Genomic DNA, 21,591 nt, shown 5'->3' with positions numbered 1-21,591 from the left:
AGTGGCAGTTGGATTAGAGATCTTTCAGTGCAGGGGGAGTTGGAGTAGAGATGTCTCAGTGCAGGGGGAGTTGGATTACAGATGGTTCAGTGCAGGGGGAGTGGGACTAGAGATGGTTAAGTGCAGGGGCAGTTTGATTAGAGATGGTTCAGTGCAGGGGCAGTTGGATTAGAGATGGTTCAGTGCAGGGGGAATTGGATTAGAGATGGTTCAGTGCCGGGGGAGTGGGACTAGACATGGTTCAGTGCAGGGGCAGTTGGATTAGAGAAGGTTCTGTGCAGGGGGATTTGGATTAGAGATGGTTCAGTGCAGGGGCAGTTGGATTAGAGATGGTTCTGTGCAGGGGGAGTTGGATTAGAGATGGTTCAGTGCAGGGGCATTTGGATTAGAGATGGTTCAGTGCAGGGGCAGTTGGATTAGTGATGGTTCAGTGCAGGGGCAGTTGGATTAGAGATGGTTCAGTGCAGGGGGAATTGGATTAGAGATGGTTCAGTGCCGGGGGAGTGGGACTAGACATGGTTCAGTGCTGGGGGAGTTGGATTAGAGAAGGTTCTGTGCAGGGGGAGTTGGATTAGAGATGGTTCAGTGCAGGGGCATTTGGATTAGAGATGGTTCAGTGCAGGGGGAGTTGGATTAGAGATGGTTCAGTGCAGGGGCATTTGAATTAGAGATGTTTCAGTGCAGGGGGAGTGGGACTAGAGATGGTTCAGTGCAGTGGGAGTTGGATTAGAGATGGTTCAGTGCAGGGGCAGTTGGATTCGAGATGGTTCAGTGCAGGGGGAGTTGGATTGGAGATTGTTCCGTGCAGGGGGATTTGGACTAGAGATGGTTCAGTGCAGTGGGAGTTGGATTAGAGATGGTTCAGTGCAGGGGCAGTTGGATTCGAGATGTTTCAGTGCAGGGGGAGTTGGATTAGAGATGGTTCAGTGCAGGGGCAGTTGGATTAGAAATGGTTCCGTGCAGGGGGATTTGGACTAGAGATGGTTCAGTGCAGTGGGAGTTGGATTAGAGATGGTTCAGTGCAGGGGCAGTTGGATTCGAGATGGTTCAGTGCAGGGGCAGTTGGATTAGAGATGTTTCAGTGCAGGGGGAGTTGGACTAGAGATGGTTCAGTGCAGTGGGAGTTGGATGATAGATGGTTCAGTGCAGGGGCAGTTGGATTAGAGATGGTTCAGTGCAGGGGCAGTTGGATTAGAGATGTTTCAGTGCAGGGGGAGTTGGGCTAGAGATGGTTCAGTGCAGTGGGAGTTGGATGAGAGATGTTTCAGTGCAGGGGCAGTTGGATTAGAGATGTTTCAGTGCAGGGGGAGTTGGACTAGAGATGGTTCAGTGCAGTGGGAGTTGGATGAGAGATGTTTCAGTGCAGGGGCAGTTGGATTAGAGATGTTTCAGTGCAGGGGGAGTTGGATTACAGATGGTTCAGTGCAGGGGGAGTGGGACTAGAGATGGTTAAGTGCAGTGGCAGTTGGATTAGAGATGTTTCAGTGCAGGGGCAGTTGGATTAGAGACGTTTCAGTGCAGTGGCAGTTGGATTAGAGATGTTTCAGTGCAGGGGGAGTTGGATTAGAGAAGTTTCAGTGCAGGGGGAGTTGGATTACAGATGGTTCAGTGCAGAGGGAGTGGGACTAGAGATGGTTAAGTGCAGTGGCAGTTGGATTAGAGATGTTTCAGTGCAGGGGCAGTTGGATTAGAGACGTTTCAGTGCAGTGGCAGTTGGATTAGAGATGTTTCAGTGCAGGGGGAGTTGGATTAGAGAAGTTTCAGTGCAGGGGGAGTTGGATTACAGATGGTTCAGTGCAGAGGGAGTGGGACTAGAGATGGTTCAGTGCAGGGGGAATTGGATTAGAGATGGTTCAGTGCCGGGGTAGTGGGACTAGACATGGTTCAGTGCAGGGGCAGTTGGATTAGAGAAGGTTCTGTGCAGGGGCATTTGGATTAGAGATGGTTCAGTGCAGGGGGAGTTGGATTAGAGATGGTTCAGTGCAGGGACATTTGGATTAGAGATGTTTCAGTGCAGGGGGAGTTCGATTAGAGATGTTTCAGTGCAGGGGCAGTTGGATTAGAGATGTTTCAGTGCAGGGGCAGATGGATGAGAGATGTGTCAGTGCAGGGGGAGTTGGATTAGAGATGGTTCAGTGCAGGGGGAGTGGGACTAGAGATGCTTTAAGTGCAGGGGCAGTTGGATTAGAATTGGTTCAGTGCAGGGGCAGTTGGATTAGAGATGGTTCAGTGCAGGGGGAATTGGATTAGAGATGGTTCAGTGCCGGGGGAGTGGGACTAGACATGGTTCAGTGCAGGGGCAGTTGGATTAGAGAAGGTTCTGTGCAGGGGGTGTTGGATTAGAGATGGTTCAGTGCAGGGGCATTTGGATTAGAGATGGTTCAGTGCAGGGGGAGTTGGATTAGAGATGGTTCAGTGCAGGGGCATTTGGATTAGAGATGTTTCAGTGCAGGGGGAGTTGGATTAGAGATGTTTCAGTGCAGGGGCATAGAGATGTTTCAGTGCAGGGGCAGTTGGATGAGAGATGTGTCAGTGCAGGGGGAGTTGGATTAGAGATGGTTCAGTGCAGGGGAAGTTGGATTAGAGATGTTTCAGTGCAGGGGCAGTTGGATGAGAGATGTTTCAGTGCAGGGGAAGTTGGATTAGAGATGGTTCAGTGCAGGGGGTGTTGGATTAGAGATGGTTCAGTGCAGGGGCAGTTGGATTAGAGATGGTTCAGTGCAGGGGGAATTGGATTAGAGATGGTTCAGTGCCGGGGGAGTGGGACTAGACATGGTTCAGTGCAGGGGCAGTTGGATTAGAGAAGGTTCTGTGCAGGGGGATTTGGATTAGAGATGGTTCAGTGCAGGGGCAGTTGGATTAGAGATGGTTCTGTGCAGGGGGAGTTGGATTAGAGATGGTTCAGTGCAGGGGCATTTGGATTAGAGATGGTTCAGTGCAGGGGCAGTTGGATTAGTGATGGTTCAGTGCAGGGGCAGTTGGATTAGAGATGGTTCAGTGCAGGGGGAATTGGATTAGAGATGGTTCAGTGCCGGGGGAGTGGGACTAGACATGGTTCAGTGCTGGGGGAGTTGGATTAGAGAAGGTTCTGTGCAGGGGGAGTTGGATTAGAGATGGTTCAGTGCAGGGGCATTTGGATTAGAGATGGTTCAGTGCAGGGGGAGTTGGATTAGAGATGGTTCAGTGCAGGGGCATTTGAATTAGAGATGTTTCAGTGCAGGGGGAGTGGGACTAGAGATGGTTCAGTGCAGTGGGAGTTGGATTAGAGATGGTTCAGTGCAGGGGCAGTTGGATTCGAGATGGTTCAGTGCAGGGGGAGTTGGATTGGAGATTGTTCCGTGCAGGGGGATTTGGACTAGAGATGGTTCAGTGCAGTGGGAGTTGGATTAGAGATGGTTCAGTGCAGGGGCAGTTGGATTCGAGATGTTTCAGTGCAGGGGGAGTTGGATTAGAGATGGTTCAGTGCAGGGGCAGTTGGATTAGAAATGGTTCCGTGCAGGGGGATTTGGACTAGAGATGGTTCAGTGCAGTGGGAGTTGGATTAGAGATGGTTCAGTGCAGGGGCAGTTGGATTCGAGATGGTTCAGTGCAGGGGCAGTTGGATTAGAGATGTTTCAGTGCAGGGGGAGTTGGACTAGAGATGGTTCAGTGCAGTGGGAGTTGGATGATAGATGGTTCAGTGCAGGGGCAGTTGGATTAGAGATGGTTCAGTGCAGGGGCAGTTGGATTAGAGATGTTTCAGTGCAGGGGGAGTTGGGCTAGAGATGGTTCAGTGCAGTGGGAGTTGGATGAGAGATGTTTCAGTGCAGGGGCAGTTGGATTAGAGATGTTTCAGTGCAGGGGGAGTTGGACTAGAGATGGTTCAGTGCAGTGGGAGTTGGATGAGAGATGTTTCAGTGCAGGGGCAGTTGGATTAGAGATGTTTCAGTGCAGGGGGAGTTGGATTACAGATGGTTCAGTGCAGGGGGAGTGGGACTAGAGATGGTTAAGTGCAGTGGCAGTTGGATTAGAGATGTTTCAGTGCAGGGGCAGTTGGATTAGAGACGTTTCAGTGCAGTGGCAGTTGGATTAGAGATGTTTCAGTGCAGGGGGAGTTGGATTAGAGAAGTTTCAGTGCAGGGGGAGTTGGATTACAGATGGTTCAGTGCAGAGGGAGTGGGACTAGAGATGGTTAAGTGCAGTGGCAGTTGGATTAGAGATGTTTCAGTGCAGGGGCAGTTGGATTAGAGACGTTTCAGTGCAGTGGCAGTTGGATTAGAGATGTTTCAGTGCAGGGGGAGTTGGATTAGAGAAGTTTCAGTGCAGGGGGAGTTGGATTACAGATGGTTCAGTGCAGAGGGAGTGGGACTAGAGATGGTTCAGTGCAGGGGGAATTGGATTAGAGATGGTTCAGTGCCGGGGTAGTGGGACTAGACATGGTTCAGTGCAGGGGCAGTTGGATTAGAGAAGGTTCTGTGCAGGGGCATTTGGATTAGAGATGGTTCAGTGCAGGGGGAGTTGGATTAGAGATGGTTCAGTGCAGGGACATTTGGATTAGAGATGTTTCAGTGCAGGGGGAGTTCGATTAGAGATGTTTCAGTGCAGGGGCAGTTGGATTAGAGATGTTTCAGTGCAGGGGCAGATGGATGAGAGATGTGTCAGTGCAGGGGGAGTTGGATTAGAGATGGTTCAGTGCAGGGGGAGTGGGACTAGAGATGCTTTAAGTGCAGGGGCAGTTGGATTAGAATTGGTTCAGTGCAGGGGCAGTTGGATTAGAGATGGTTCAGTGCAGGGGGAATTGGATTAGAGATGGTTCAGTGCCGGGGGAGTGGGACTAGACATGGTTCAGTGCAGGGGCAGTTGGATTAGAGAAGGTTCTGTGCAGGGGGTGTTGGATTAGAGATGGTTCAGTGCAGGGGCATTTGGATTAGAGATGGTTCAGTGCAGGGGGAGTTGGATTAGAGATGGTTCAGTGCAGGGGCATTTGGATTAGAGATGTTTCAGTGCAGGGGGAGTTGGATTAGAGATGTTTCAGTGCAGGGGCATAGAGATGTTTCAGTGCAGGGGCAGTTGGATGAGAGATGTGTCAGTGCAGGGGGAGTTGGATTAGAGATGGTTCAGTGCAGGGTGAGTTGGATTACAGATGGTTCAGTGCAGGGGGAGTGGGACTAGAGATGGTTCAGTGCAGTGGGAGTTGGATTAGAGATGGTTCAGTGCAGGGGCAGTTGGATTCGAGATGGTTCCGTGCAGGGGGATTTGGACTAGAGATGGTTCAGTGCAGTGGCAGTTGGATTAGAGATGGTTCAGTGCAGGGGCAGTTGGATTCGAGATGGTTCAGTGCAGGGGCAGTTGGATTAGAGATGGTTCAGTGCAGGGGCAGTTGGATTAGAGATGGTTCACTGCAGGGGGAGTTGGATTAGAGATGGTTCAGTGCAGGGGCAGTTGGATTAGAGATGGTTCAGTGCAGGGGGAGTTGGGCTAGAGATGGTTCAGTGCAGTGGGAGTTGGATGAGAGATGTTTCAGTGCAGGGGCAGTTGGATTAGAGATGTTTCAGTGCAGGGGGAGTTGGACTAGAGATGGTTCAGTGCAGTGGGAGTTGGATGAGAGATGTTTCAGTGCAGGGGCAGTTGGATTAGAGATGTTTCAGTGCAGGGGGAGTTGGATTACAGATGGTTCAGTGCAGGGGGAGTTTGACTAGAGATGGTTAAGTGCAGGGGCAGTTGGATTAGAGATGTTTCAGTGCAGGGGCAGTTGGATTAGAGATGTTTCAGTGCAGGGGGAGTTGGATTACAGATGGTTCAGTGCAGGGGGAGTGGGACTAGAGATGGTTAAGTGCAGGGGGAGTTGGATTAGAGATGTTTCAGTGCAGGGGCAGTTGGATTAGAGATGTTTCAGTGCAGTGGCAGTTGGATTAGAGATCTTTCAGAGCAGTGGGAGTTGGAGTAGAGATGTCTCAGTGCAGGGGGAGTTGGATTACAGATGGTTCAGTGCAGGGGGAGTGGGACTAGAGATGGTTAAGTGCAGGGGCAGTTTGATTAGAGATGGCTCAGTGCAGGGGCAGTTGGATTAGAGATGGTTCAGTGCAGGGGGAATTGGATTAGAGATGGTTCAGTGCCGGGGGAGTGGGACTAGACATGGTTCAGTGCAGGGGCAGTTGGATTAGAGAAGGTTCTGTGCAGGGGGATTTGGATTAGAGATGGTTCAGTGCAGGGGCAGTTGGATTAGAGATGTTTCTGTGCAGGTGGAGTTGGATTAGAGATGGTTCAGTGCAGGGGCATTTGGATTAGAGATGGTTCAGTGCAGGGGCAGTTGGATTAGTGATGGTTCAGTGCAGGGGCAGTTGGATTAGAGATGGTTCAGTGCAGGGGGAATTGGATTAGAGATGGTTCTGTGCCGGGGGAGTGGGACTAGACATGGTTCAGTGCAGGGGCAGTTGGATTAGAGAAGGTTCTGTGCAGGGGGAGTTGGACTAGAGATGGTTCAGTGCAGGGGCATTTGGATTAGAGATGGTTCAGTGCAGGGGGAGTTGGATTAGAGATGGTTCAGTGCAGGGGCATTTGGATTAGAGATGTTTCAGTGCAGGGGGAGTTGGATTAGAGATGGTTCAGTGCAGGGGCAGTTGGATGAGAGATGTTTCAGTGCTGGGGGAGTTGGATTAGAGATGGTTCAGTGCAGGGGGATTTGGATCAGAGATGGTTCAGTGCAGGGGGAGTTGGATTACAGATGGTTCAGTGCAGGGGGAGTGGGACTAGAGATGGTTCTGTGCAGGGGCAGTTGGATTAGCGATGGTTCAGTGCAGGGGCAGTTGAATTAGACATGTTTCAGTGCAGGGGGAGTTGGATTAGAGATGGTTCAGTGCAGGGGGAGTTGGACTAGAGATGGTTCAGTGCAGTGGGAGTTGGATTAGAGATGGTTCAGTGCAGGGGGGGTTGGATTAGAGATGGTTCAGTGCAGGGGGAGTTGGACTGGAGATGGTTCAGTGCAGTGGGAGTTGGATTAGAGATGGTTCAGTGCAGGGGCAGTTGGATCAGAGATGGTTCAGTGCAGGGGCAGTTGGATTAGAGATGGTGCAGTGCAGGGGCAGTTGGATTAGAGATGGTTCATTGCAGGGGCAGTTAGATTAGAGATGGTTCAGTGCAGGGGGAGTTGGATTAGAGATGGTTCAGTGCAGGGGCAGCTGGATCAGAGATGGTTCAGTGCAGGGGCAGTTGGATTAGAGATGGTTCAGTGCAGGGGCAGTTGGATTAGAGATGGTTCAGTGCAGGGGGAGTTGGACTAGAGATGGTTCAGTGCAGGGGCTGTTGGATTAGAGATGATTCAGTGCAGGGGGAGTTGGATTAGAGATGGTTCAGTGCAGGGGCAGTTGGATTAGAGATGGTTCAGTGCAGGGGCAGTTGGATTAGAGATGGTTCAGTGCAGGGGGAGTTGGATTAGAGATGGGTCAGTGCAGGGGCAGCTGGATCAGAGATGGCTCAGTGCAGGGGCAGTTGGATTTGAGATGGTTCAGTGCAGGGGCAGTTGGATTAGCGACGGTTCAGTGCAGGGGGAGTTGGATTAGAGATGGTTCAGTGCAGGGGCAGTTGGATTAGAGATGGTTCAGTGCAGGGGGAGTTTGATTAGAGATGGTTCAATGCAGGGGGAGTTGGATTAGAGATGGTTAAGTGCAGTGGCAGTTTGATTAGAGATGATGCAGTGCAGGGTGAGTTGGATTACAGATGGTTCAGTGCTGGGGGAGTTGGATTAGAGATGGTTGAGTGCAGGGGGAGTTGGATTAGAGATGGTTCAGTGCAGGTGCAGTTGGACTAGAGATGGTTCAGTGCTGGGGGGTTCGATTAGAGATGGTTCAGTGCAGGGGGATTTGGATTAGAGATGATTCTGTGCAGGGAGAGTTGGATTAGAGATGGTTCAGTGCAGGGGGTGTTGGATTAGAGATGGTTCAGTGCAGGGGCAGTTGGATTAGAGATGGTTCAGTGCAGGGGGAGTTGGATTAGAGATGGTTCAGTGCAGGGGCAGTTGGATTAGAGATGTTTCAGTGCAAGGGCTGTTGGATTAGAGATGTTTCAGCGCAGGGGCAGTTGGATGAGAGATGTTTCAGTGCAGGGGGAGTTGGATGAGAGATGTTTCAGTGCAGGGGCAGTTGGAGGAGAGATGTTTCAGTGCAGGGGGATTTGGATTAGAGATGTTACAGTGCAGGGGCAGTTGGATTAGAGATGTTTCAGTGCAGGGGCAGTTGGATGAGACATGTTTCAGTGCAGGGGGAGTTGGATTAGAGATGGTTCAGAGCAGGGGGTGTTGGATAAGAGATGGTTCAGTGCAGGGGGAGTTGGATTACAGATGGTTCAGTGCAGGGGGAGTGGGACTAGAGATGGTTCAGTGCAGGGGCAGTTGGATTAGCGATGGTTCAGTGCAGGGGCAGTTGAATTAGACATGTTTCAGTGCAGGGGGAGTTGGATTAGAGATGGTTCAGTGCAGGGGGAGTTGGACTAGAGATGGTTCAGTGCAGTGGGAGTTGGATTAGAGATGGTTCAGTGCAGGGGGAGTTGGATTAGAGATGGTTCAGTGCAGGGGGAGTTGGACTGGAGATGGTTCAGTGCAGTGGGAGTTGGATTAGAGATGGTTCAGTGCAGGGGCAGTTGGATTAGAGATGGTTCAGTGCAGGGGCAGTTGGATTAGAGATGGTTCAGTGCAGGGGCAGTTGGATTAGAGATGGTTCATTGCAGGGGCAGTTGGATTAGAGATGGTTCAGTGCAGGGGCAGTTGGATTAGAGATGTTTCAGTGCAGGGGGAGTTGGATTACAGATGGTTCAGTGCAGGGGGAGTGGGACTAGAGATGGTTAAGTGCAGGGGCAGTTGCATTAGAGATGGTTCAGTGCAGGGGCAGTTGGCTTAGAGATGGTTCAGTGCAGGGGGAGTTGGATTAGAGATGGTTCAGTGCAGGGGCATTTGGATTAGAGATGGTTCAGTGCAGGGGGAGTTGGATTAGAGATGGTTCAGTGCAGGGGCATTTGGATTAGAGATGGTTCAGTGCAGGGGGATTTGGATTTCAGATGGTTCAGTGCAGGGGCAGTTGGATTTAATATGGTTCAGTGCAGGGGGAGTTGGCAGGCAGATGGTTCAGTGCAGGGGCATTTGGATTAGAGATGGTTCAGTGCAGGGGGAGTTAGATTAGAGATGGTTCAGTGCAGGGGCAGTTGGATTAGAGACGGTTCAGTGCAGGGGGAGTTGGATGAGAGATGGTTCAGTGCAGGGGGAGTTGGATTAGAGATGGTTCAGTGCAGGGGCAGTTGGATTAGAGACGGTTCAGTGCAGGGGGAGTTGGATTAGAGATGTTTCAATGCAGGGGGAGTTGGATTAGAGATGGTTCAGTGCAGGGGCAGTTGGATTAGAGATGGTTCAGTGCAGGGGCAGTTGGATTAGAGATGGTTCAGTGCAGGGGCAGTTGGATTAGAGATGGTTCAGTGCAGGGGGAGTTGGATTAGAGATGGTTCAGTGCAGGGTCATTTGGATTAGAGATGGTTCAGTGCAGGGGGAGTTGGATTACAGATGGTTCAGTGCAGGGGAGTTGGATTAGAGATGGTTCATTGCAGGGGCAGTTGGGTTAGAGATGGTTCAGTGAAGGGGGAGTTGGATTAGAGATGGATCACTGCAGGGGGAGTGGGACTAGAGATGGTTCAGTGCAGGGGCAGTTGGATTAAAGATGGTTCAGTGCAGGGGGAGTTGGATTAGAGATGGTTCCTTGCAGGGGCAGTTGGATTAGAGATGGTTCAGTGAAGGGTGAGTTGGATTAGAGATGGTTCACTGCAGGGGGAGTGGGACTAGAGATGGTTCAGTGCAGGAGCAGTTGGATTAGATATGTTTCAGTGCAGAGGGAGTTGGATTAGAGATGTTTCAGTTCAGGGGGAGTTGGATTAGAGATGTTTCAGTGCAGGGGGAGTTGGATTAGAGATGGTTCAGTGCAGGGGCAGTTGGATTAGATATGATTCAGTGCTGGGGGAGTTGGATTAGAGATGGTTCAGTGCTGGGGGAGTTGGATTAGAGATGGTTCAGTGCAGGGGGATTTGGATTAGAGATGATTCAGTGCAGGGGCAGTTGGATTAGAGATGTTTCAGTGCAGGGGGAGTTGGATTAGAGATGGTTCAGTGCAGGGGGAGTTGGATTAGAGATGGTTCAGTGCAGGGGCAGTTGAATTAGAGATGATTCAGTGCAGGGGGAGTTGGATTAGAGATGGTTCAGTGCAGGGGCAGTTGCATTAGAGATGGTTCAGTGCAGGGGTAGTTGGATTAGAGATGGTTCAGTGCGGGGGCAGTTGGATTAGAGATGTTTCAGTGCAGGGGCAGTTGGATTAGAGATGTTTCAGTGCAGGGGCAGTTGGATGAGAGATGTTTCAGTGCAGGGGAAGTTGGATTAGAGATGTTTCAGTGCAGGGGCAGTTGGATGAGAGATGTTTCAGTGCAGGGGGAGTTGGATTAGATAAGTTACAGTGCAGGGGGAGTTGGATTAGAGATGGTTCAGAGCAGGGGGAGTTGGATTAGAGATGGTTCAGTGCAGGGCGAGTTGGATTACAGATGGTTCAGTGCAGGTGGAGTGGGACTAGAGATGGTTCAGTGCAGCGGCAGTTGGATTAGAGATGGTTCACTGCAGGGGGAGTTGGATTAGCGATGGTTCAGTGCAGGGGCAGTTGAATTAGAGATGGTTCAGCGCAGGGGGAGTTGGACTAGAGATGGTTCAGCGCAGGGGGAGTTGGACTAGAGATGGTTCAGTGCAGGGGGAGTTGGATTAGAGATTGTTCAGTGCAGGGGGAGTGGGACTGGAGATGGTTCTGTGCAGTGGGAGTTGGATGAGAGATGGTTCAGTGCAGGGGCAGTTGGATTGGAGATGGTTCAGTGCAGGCACAGTTGGATTAGAGATGTTTCAGTGCAGGGGGAGTTGGATGAGAGATGTTTCAGTGCAGGGGGAGTTGGATGAGAGATGTTTCAGTGCAGGGGGAGTTGGAATAGAGATGATTCAGTGCAGGGGGAGTTGGATGAGAGATGTTTCAGTGCAGGGGGAGTTGGATGAGAGATGTTTCAGTGCAGGGGCAGTTGGATTAGAGATGGTTCAGTGCAGGGGGAGTTGGATTAGAGATGGTTCAGTGCAGGGGCAGTTGGATTAGAGATGTTTCAGTGCAGGGGGAGTTGGATGAGAGATGTTTCAGTGCAGGGGGAGTTGGATGAGAGATCTTTCAGTGCAGGGGCAGTTGGATTAGAGATGGTTCAGTGCAGGGGGAGTTGGATTAGAGATGGTTCAGTGCATGGGGAGTTGGATTAGAGATGGTTCAGTGCAGGGGCAGTTGAATTAGAGATGATTCAGTGCAGGGGGAGTTGGATTACAGATGGTTCAGTGCTGGGGGAGTTGGATTAGAGATGGTTCAGTGCAGGGGGAGTTGGATTAGAGATGGTTCAGTGCAGGGGGAGTTGGATTAGAGATGGTTCAGTGCAGGGGCAGTTGGATTAGAGATGTTTCAGTGCAGGGGCAGTTGGATTAGAGATGTTTCAGTGCAGGGGCAGTTGGATGAGAGATGTTTCAGTGCAGGGGGAGTTGGATTAGAGATGTTTCAGTGCAGGGGCAGTTGGATGAGAGATGTTTCAGTGCAGGGGGAGTTGGATTAGATAAGTTACAGTGCAGGGGCAGTTGGATTAGAGATGTTTCAGTGCAGAGGCAGTTGGATGAGACATGTTTCAGTGCAGGGGGAGTTGGATTAGAGATGGTTCAGAGCAGGGGGAGTTGGATTAGAGATGGTTCAGTGCAGGGGGAGTGGGACTAGAGATGGTTCAGTGCAGCGGCAGTTGGATTAGAGATGGTTCACTGCAGGGGAGTTGGATTAGCGATGGTTCAGTGCAGGGGCAGTTGAATTAGACATGTTTCAGTGCAGGGAGAGTTGGATTAGAGATGGTTCAGTGCAGGGGGAGTTGGATTAGAGATGGTTCAGTGCAGGGGCAGTTGGATTAGAGATGTTTCAGTGCAGGGGCAGTTGGATTAGAGATGTTTCAGTGCAGGGGCAGTTGGATTAGAGATGTTTCAGTGCAGGGGCAGTTGGATTAGAGATGGTTCAGTGCGGGGGCAGTTGGATTAGAGATGGTTCAGTGCAGGAGGAGTTGGATTAGAGATGGTTTAGTGCAGGGGCAGTTGGATTAGAGATGTTTCAGTGCAGGGGCAGTTGGATTAGAGATGTTTCAGTGCAGGGGCAGTTGGATGAGAGATGTTTCAGTGCAGGGGGAGTTGGATTAGAGATGTTTCAGTGCAGGGGCAGTTGGATGAGAGATGTTTCAGTGCAGGGGGAGTTGGATTAGATAAGTTAAAGTGCAGGGGCATTTGGATTTGAGATGTTTCAGTGCAGAGGCAGTTATATGAGAGATGCTTCAGTGCAGGGGGAGTTGGATTAGAGATGGTTCAGAGCAGGGGGAGTTGGATTAGAGATGGTTCAGTGCAGGGCGAGTTGGATTACAGATGGTTCAGTGCAGGGGGAGTTGGACTAGATATGGTTCAGTGCAGGGGGAGTTGGATTAGAGATTGTTCAGTGCAGGGGCAGTTGAATTAGACATGTTTCAGTGCAGGGGGAGTTGGATTAGAGATGGTTCAGCGCAGGGGGAGGTGGACTAGAGATGGTTCAGTGCAGGGGGAGTTGGATTAGAGATTGTTCAGTGCAGGGGGAGTTGGACTGGAGATGGTTCAGTGCAGTGGGAGTTGGATGAGAGATGGTTCAGTGCAGGGGCAGTTGGATTGGAGATGGTTCAATGCAGGGGCAGTCGGATTAGAGATGTTTCAGTGCAGGGGGAGTTGGATGAGAGATGTTTCAGTGCAGGGGGAGTTGGATGAGAGATGTTTCAGTGCAGGGGGAGTTGGAATAGAGATGTTTCAGTGCAGGGGGAGTTGGATGAGAGATGTTTCAGTCCAGGGGGAGTTGGATTAGAGATGTTTCAGTGCAGGGGGAGTTGGATGCGAGATGTTTCAGTGCAGGGAAAATTGGATTAGAGATGGTTAAGTGCAGGGGGAGTTGGATTAGGATGGTTCAGTGCAGGGGCAGTTGGATTAGAGATGGTTCAGTGCAGGGGCAGTTGGATTAGAGATGGTTCAGTGCAGGGGCATTTGGATTAGAGATGATTCAGTGCAGGGGGAGTTGGATTAGAGATGGTTCAGTGCAGGGGCATTTGGATTAGAGACGGTGCAGTGCAGGGGGATTTGGATTTCAGATGGTTCAGTGCAGGGGCAGTTGGATAAGAGATTGTTCAGTGCAGGGCCATTTGGTTTAGAGATGGTTCAGTGCAGGGGCAGTTGGATTAGAGACAGTTCAGTGCAGGGGGAGTTGGATGAGAGATGGTTCAGTGCAGGGGGAGTTGGATTAGAGATGGTTCAGTGCAGGGGCAGTTGGATTAGAGACGGTTCAGTGCAGGGGCAGTTGGATTAGAGACGTTTCAGTGCAGGGGGAGTTGGATTAGAGATGGTTCAGTGCAGGGGCAGTTGGATTAGAGATGGTTCAGTGCAGGGTGAGTTGGATTAGAGATGGTTCAGTGCAGGGGCATTTGGATTCGAGATGGTTCAGTGCAGGGTGAGTTGGATTAGAGATGGTTCAGTGCAGGGGCATTTGGATTAGAGATGGTTCAGTGCAGGGGGAGTTGGATTAGAGATGGTTCATTGCAGGGGCAGTTGGATTAGAGATGGTTCAGTGCAGGGGCATTTGGATTAGAGATGGTTCAGTGCAGGGGGAGTTGGAGTAGAGATGTTTTAGTGCAGGGGGAGTTGGATTAGAGATGGTTCAGTGCAGGGGCATTTGGATTAAAGATGGTTCAGTGCAGGGGGAGTTGGATTAGAGATGGTTCAGTGCAGGGGCAGTTGGATTAGAGATGGTTCAGTGCAGGGGGTGTTGGATTAGAGATGGTTCAGTGCAGGGGGAGTTGGATTAGAGATGTTTCAGTGCAGGGGGAGTTGGATGAGAGATGTTTCAGTGCAGGGGGAGTTGGAATAGAGATGTTTCAGTGCAGGGGGAGTTGGATGAGAGATGTTTCAGTGCAGGGGGAGTTGGATTAGAGATGTTTCAGTGCAGGGGGAGTTGGATGAGAGATGTTTCAGTGCAGGGGGAATTAGATTAGAGATGGTTAAGTGCAGGGGGAGTTGGATTAGAGATGGTTCAGTGCAGGGGCAGTTGGATTAGAGATGGTTAAGTGCAAGGGGAGTTGGATTCGAGATGGTTCAGTGCATGGGCATTTGGATTAGAGATGGTTCAGTGCAGGGGGAGTTGGATTAGAGATGTTTCAGTGCAGGGGCATTTGGATTAGAGATGGTTCAGTGCAGGGGGATTTGGATTTCAGATGGTTCAGTGCAGGGGCAGTTGGATAAGAGATTGTTCAGTGCAGGGGCATTTGGATTAGAGATGGTTCAGTGCAGGGGCATTTGGATTAGAGATGTTTCAGTGCAGGGGGATTTGGATTTCAGATGGTTCAGTGCAGGGGCAGTTGGATTAGATATGGTTCAGTGCAGGGGGAGTTGGCAGAAAGATGGTTCAGTGCAGGGGCATTTGGATTAGAGATGGTTCAGTGCAGGGGGAGTTAGATTAGAGATGGTTCAGTGCAGGGGCAGTTGGATTAGAGACGGTTCAGTGCTGGGGGAGTTGGATGAGAGATGGTTCAGTGCAGGGGGAGTTGGATTAGAGATGGTTCAGTGCAGGGGCAGTTGGATTAGAGACGGTTCAGTGCAGGGGGAGTTGGATTAGAGATGTTTTAGTGCAGGGGGAGTTGGATTAGAGATGGTTCAGTGCAGGGGCATTTGGATTAAAGATGGTTCAGTGCAGGGGGAGTTGGATTAGAGATGGTTCAGTGCAGGGGCAGTTGGATTAGAGATGGTTCAGTGCAGGGGGTGTTGGATTGGAGATGGTTCAGTGCAGGGGGAGTTGGATTAGAGATGTTTCAGTGCAGGGGGAGTTGGATGAGAGATGTTTCAGTGCAGGGGGAGTTGGAATAGAGATGTTTCAGTGCAGGGGGAGTTGGATGAGAGATGTTTCAGTGCAGGGGGAGTTGGATTAGAGATGTTTCAGTGCAGGGGGAGTTGGATGAGAGATGTTTCAGTGCAGGGGGAATTAGATTAGAGATGGTTAAGTGCAGGGGGAGTTGGATTAGAGATGGTTCAGTGCAGGGGCAGTTGGATTAGAGATGGTTAAGTGCAAGGGGAGTTGGATTAGAGATGGTTCAGTGCATGGGCATTTGGATTAGAGATGGTTCAGTGCAGGGGGAGTTGGATTAGAGATGGTTCAGTGCAGGGGCATTTGGATTAGAGATGGTTCAGTGCGGGGGGATTTGGATTGCAGATGGTTCAGTGCAGGGGCAGTTGGATAAGAGATTGTTCAGTGCAGGGGCATTTGGATTAGAGATGGTTCAGTGCAGGGGCATTTGGATTAGAGATGTTTCAGTGCAGGGGGATTTGGATTTCAGATGGTTCAGTGCAGGGGCAGTTGGATTAGATATGGTTCAGTGCAGGGGGAGTTGGCAGAAAGATGGTTCAGTGCAGGGGCATTTGGATTAGAGATGGTTCAGTGCAGGGGGAGTTAGATTAGAGATGGTTCAGTGCAGGGGCAGTTGGATTAGAGACGGTTCAGTGCTGGGGGAGTTGGATGAGAGATGGTTCAGTGCAGGGGGAGTTGGATTAGAGATGGTTCAGTGCAGGGGCAGTTGGATTAGAGACGGTTCAGTGCAGGGGGAGTTGGATTAGAGATGTTTCAATGCAGGGGGAGTTGGATTAGAGATGGTTCAGTGCAGGGGCAGTTGGATTAGAGATGGTTCAGTGCAGGGTGAGTTGGATTAGAGATGGTTCAGTGCAGGGGCATTTGGATTAGAGATGGTTCAGTGCAGGGTGAGTTGGATTAGAGATGGTTCAGTGCAGGGGCATTTGGATTAGAGATGGTTCAGTGCAGGGGGATTTGGATTAGAGGTGGTTCAGTGCAGGGGCAGTTGGATTAGAGATGGTTCAATGCAGGGGCAGTTGGATTAGAGATGGTTCAGTGCAGGGGGAGTTGGATTAGAGATGGTTCAGTGCAGGGTCATTTGGATTAGAAATGGTTCAGTGCAGGGGGAGTTGGATTAGAGATGGTTCAGTGCAGGGGAGTTGGATTAGAGATGTTTCAGTGCAGGGGGAGTTGGATGCGAGATGTTTCAGTGCAGGGAAAATTGGATTAGAGATGGTTAAGTGCAGGGGGAGTTGGATTAGAGATGGTTCAGTGCAGGGGCAGTTGGATTAGAGATGGTTCAGTGCAGGGGCAGTTGGATTAGAGATGGTTCAGTGCAGGGGCATTTGGATTAGAGATGATTCAGTGCAGGGGGAGTTGGATTAGAGATGGTTCAGTGCAGGGGCATTTGGATTAGAGATGGTTCAGTGCAGGGGGATTTGAATTTCAGATGGTTCAGTGCAGGGGCAGTTGGATAAGAGATTGTTCAGTGCAGGGGCATTTGGTTTAGAGATGGTTCAGTGCAGGGGCATTTGGATTAGAGACAGTTCAGTGCAGGGGGAGTTGGATGAGAGATGGTTCAGTGCAGGGGGAGTTGGATTAGAGATGGTTCAGTGCAGGGGCAGTTGGATTAGAGACGGTTCAGTGCAGGGGCAGTTGGATTAGAGACGTTTCAGTGCAGGGGGAGTTGGATTAGAGATGGTTCAGTGCAGGGGCAGTTGGATTAGAGATGGTTCAGTGCAGGGTGAGTTGGATTAGAGATGGTTCAGTGCAGGGGCATTTGGATTCGAGATGGTTCAGTGCAGGGGGAGTTGGATTAGAGATGGTTCAGTGCAGGGGCATTTGGATTAGAGATGGTTCAGTGCAGGGGGAGTTGGATTAGAGATGGTTCATTGCAATGGCAGTTGGATTAGAGATGGTTCAGTGCAGGGGCATTTGGATTAGAGATGGTTCAGTGCAGGGGGAGTTGGAGTAGAGATGCTTTAGTGCAGGGGGAGTTGGATTAGAGATGGTTCAGTGCAGGGGCATTTGGATTAAAGATGGTTCAGTGCAGGGGGAGTTGGATTAGAGATGGTTCAGTGCAGGGGCAGTTGGATTAGAGATGGTTCAGTGCAGGGGGTGTTGGATTAGAGATGGTTCAGTGCAGGGGGAGTTGGATTAGAGATGTTTCAGTGCAGGGGGAGTTGGATGAGAGATGTTTCAGTGCAGGGGGAGTTGGAATAGAGATGTTTCAGTGCAGGGGGAGTTGGATGAGAGATGTTTCAGTGCAGGGGGAGTTGGATTAGAGATGTTTCAGTGCAGGGGGAGTTGGACGAGAGATGTTTCAGTGCAGGGGGAATTAGATTAGAGATGGTTAAGTGCAGGGGGAGTTGGATTAGAGATGTTTCAGTGCAGGGGCAGTTGGATTAGAGATGGTTAAGTGCAAGGGGAGTTGGATTAGAGATGGTTCAGTGCAGGTGCATTTGGATTAGAGATGGTTCAGTGCAGGGGGAGTTGGATTAGAGATGGTTCAGTGCAGGGGCATTTGGATTAGAGATGGTTCAGTGCAGGGGGATTTGGATTTCAGATGGTTCAGTGCAGGGGCAGTTGGATAAGAGATTGTTCAGTGCAGGGGCATTTGGTTTAGAGATGGTTCAGTGCAGGGGGAGTTGGATTAGAGATGGTTCAGTGCAGGGGCATTTGGATTAGAGATGGTTCAGTGCAGGGGGATTTGGATTTCAGATGGTTCAGTGCAGGGGCAGTTGGATTAGATATGGTTCAGTGCAGGGGGAGTTGGCAGAAAGATGGTTCAGTGCAGGGGCATTTGGATTAGAGATGGTTCAGTGCAGGGGGAGTTTGATTAGAGATGGTTCAGTGCAGGGGCAGTTGGATTAGAGACGGTTCAGTGCAGGGGGAGTTGGATGAGAGATGGTTCAGTGCAGGGGGAGTTGGATTAGAGATGGTTCAGTGCAGGGGCAGTTGGATTAGAGACGGTTCAGTGCAGGGGGAGTTGGATTAGAGATGTTTCAATGCAGGGGGAGTTGGATTAGAGATGGTTCAGTGCAGGGGCAGTTGGATTAGAGATGGTTCAGTGCAGGGTGAGTTGGATTAGAGATGGTTCAGTGCAGGTGCATTTGGATTAGAGATGGTTCAGTGCAGGGGGAGTGGGACTAGAGATGGTTCAGTGCAGGAGCAGTTGGATTAGATATGTTTCAGTGCAGGGGGAGTTGGATTAGAGATGTTTCAGTGCAGGGGGAGTTGGATTAGAGATGTTTCAGTGCAGGGGGAGTTGGATTACAGATGGTTCAGTGCAGGGGGAGTGGGACTAGAGATGGTTAAGTGCAGGGGCAGTTGGATTAGAGATGGTTCAGTGCAGGGGCAGTTGGATTAGAGATGGTTCAGTGCAGGGGCAGTTGGATTAGAGATGGTTCAGTGCAGGGGGAGTTGGATTAGAGATGGTTCAGTGCAGGTGGAGTTGGATTAGGGATGGTTCATTGCAGGGGGAGTTGGTCTAGAGATGGTTCAGTGCAGTGGGAGTTGGATTGGAGATGGTTCAGTGCCGGGGGAGTGGGACTAGAGATGGTTCAGTGCAGGGGGAGTTGGATGAGAGATGTTTCAGTGCAGGGGGAGTTGGATTAGAGATGTTTCAGTGCAGGGGGAGTTGGATGAGAGATGTTTCAGTGCAGGGGGAATTAGATTAGAGATGGTTAAGTGCAGGGGGAGTTGGATTAGAGATGGTTCAGTGCAGGGGCAGTTGGATTAGAGATGGTTAAGTGCCAGGGGAGTTGGATTAGAGATGGTTCAGTGCAGGGGCATTTGGATTAGAGATGGTTCAGTGCAGGGGGAGTTGGATTAGAGATGGTTCAGTGCAGGGGCATTTGGATTAGAGATGGTTCAGTGCAGGGGGATTTGGATTTCAGATGGTTCAGTGCAGGGGCAGTTGGATAAGAGATTGTTCAGTGCAGGGGCATTTGGATTAGAGATGGTTCAGTGCAGGGGGAGTTGGATTAGAGATGGTTCAGTGCAGGGGCATTTGGATAAGAGATGGTTCAGTGCAGGGGGATTTGGATTTCAGATGGTTCAGTGCAGGGGCAGTTGGATTAGATATGGTTCAGTGCAGGGGGAGTTGGCAGAAAGATGGTTCAGTGCAGGGGCATTTGGATTAGAGATGGTTCAGTGCAGGGGGAGTTAGATTAGAGATGGTTCAGTGCAGGGGCAGTTGGATTAGAGACTGTTCAGTGCAGGGGGAGTTGGAGTAGAGATGGTTCAGTGCAGGGGCAGTTGGATTAGAGATGGTTAAGTGCCAGGGGAGTTGGATTAGAGATGGTTCAGTGCAGGGGCATTTGGATTAGAGATGGTTCAGTGCAGGGGGAGTTGGATTAGAGATGGTTCAGTGCAGGGGCATTTGGATTAGAGATGGTTCAGTGCAGGGGGATTTGGATTTCAGATGGTTCAGTGCAGGGGCAGTTGGATAAGAGATTGTTCAGTGCAGGGGCATTTGGATTAGAGATGGTTCAGTGCAGGGGGAGTTGGATTAGAGATGGTTCAGTGCAGGGGCATTTGGATAAGAGATGGTTCAGTGCAGGGGGATTTGGATTTCAGATGGTTCAGTGCAGGGGCAGTTGGATTAGATATGGTTCAGTGCAGGGGGAGTTGGCAGAAAGATGGTTCAGTGCAGGGGCATTTGGATTAGAGATGGTTCAGTGCAGGGGGAGTTAGATTAGAGATGGTTCAGTGCAGGGGCAGTTGGATTAGAGACTGTTCAGTGCAGGGGGAGTTGGATGAGAGATGGTTCAGTGCAGGGGGAGTTGGATTAGAGATGGTTCAGTGCAGGGGCAGTTGGATTAGAGACGGTTCAGTGCAGGGGGAGTTGGATTAGAGATATTTCAATGCAGGGGGAGTTGGATTAGAGATGGTTCAGTGCAGGGGCAGTTGGATTAGAGATGGTTCAGTGCAGGGTGAGTTGGATTAGAGATGGTTCAGTGCAGGGGCATTTGGATTAGAGATGGTTCAGTGCAGGGTGAGTTGGATTAGAGATGGTTCAGTGCAGGGGCATTTGGATTAGAGATGGTTCAGTGCAGGGGAGTTGGATTAGAGATGGTTCAGTGCAGGGGCAGTTGGATTAGAGATGGTTCAGTGCAGGGGCAGTTGGATTAGAGATGGTTCAGTGCAGGGGGAGTTGGATTAGAGATGGTTCAGTGCAGGGTTATTTGGATTAGAAATGGTTCAGTGCAGGGAGAGTTGGATTAGAGACGGTTCAGTGCAGGGGAGTTGGATTAGAGATGGTTCATTGCAGGGGCAGTTGGATTAGAGATGGTTCAGTGAAGGGGGAGTTGGATTAGAGATGGTTCACTGCAGGGGGAGTGGGACTAGAGATGGTTCAGTGCAGGGGCAGTTGGATTAAAGATGGTTCAGTGCAGGGGGAGTTGGATTAGAGATGGTTCCTTGCAGGGGCAGTTGGATTAGAGATGGTTCAGTGAAGGGTGAGTTGGATTAGAGATGGTTCACTGCAGGGGGAGTGGGACTAGAGATGGTTCAGTGCAGGAGCAGTTGGATTAGATATGTTTCAGTGCAGGGGGAGTTGGATTAGAGATGTTTCAGTGCAGGGGGAGTTGGATTAGAGATGTTTCAGTGCAGGGGGAGTTGGATTAGAGATGTTTCAGTGCAGGGGGAGTTGGATTACAGATGGTTCAGTGCAGGGGGAGTGGGACTAGAGATGGTTAAGTGCAGGGGCAGTTGGATTAGAGATGGTTCAGTGCAGGGGCAGTTGGATTAGAGATGGTTCAGTGCAGGGGCAGTTGGATTAGAGATGGTTCAGTGCAGGGGGAGTTGGATTAGAGATGGTTCAGTGCAGGGGGAGTTGGATTAGAGATGGTTCATTGCAGGGGGAGTTGGTCTAGAGATGGTTCAGTGCAGTGGGAGTTGGATTGGAGATGGTTCAGTGCCGGGGGAGTGGGACTAGAGATGGTTCAGTGCAGGGGCAGTTGGATAAGAGATTGTTCAGTGCAGCGGAATTTCGATTAGAGATGGTTCAGTGCAGGGGGAGTTGGATTTGAGATGGTTCAGTGCAGGGGCATTTGGATTAGAGATGGTTCAGTGCAGGGGGAGTTGGATTAGAGAAGGTTCAGTGCAGGGGCAGTTGGATTAGAGATGGTTCAGTGAGGGGGAGTTGGATTAGAGATGGTTCACTGCAGGGGGAGTTGGATTAGAGATGGTTCACTGAAGGGGGAGTTGGATTAGAGATGGTTCAGTGCAGGGGCAGTTGGATTAGAGACGGTTCAGTGCAGGGGGAGTTGGATGAGAGATGGTTCAGTGCAGGGGGAGTTGGATTAGAGATGGTTCAGTGCAGGGACAGTTGGATTAGAGACGGTTCAGTGCAGGGGGAGTTGGATTAGAGATGTTTCAATGCAGGGGGAGTTGGATTAGAGATGGTTCAGTGCAGGGGCAGTTGGATTAGAGATGGTTCAGTGCAGGGTGAGTTGGATTAGAGATGGTTCAGTGCAGGGGCGTTTGGATTAGAGATGGTTCAGTGCAGGGGGAGTTGGATTAGAGATGGTTCAGTGCAGGGGCATTTGGATTAGAGATGGTTCAGTGCAGGGGGAGTTGGATTAGAGATGGTTCAGTGCAGGGGCAGTTGGATTAGAGATGGTTCAGTGCAGGG

Source organism: Heterodontus francisci, chromosome 17 (assembly GCF_036365525.1).
Source record: "Heterodontus francisci isolate sHetFra1 chromosome 17, sHetFra1.hap1, whole genome shotgun sequence".
Classification (NCBI taxonomy): domain Eukaryota; kingdom Metazoa; phylum Chordata; class Chondrichthyes; order Heterodontiformes; family Heterodontidae; genus Heterodontus; species Heterodontus francisci.
This window is presented reverse-complemented; position numbering follows the sequence as displayed.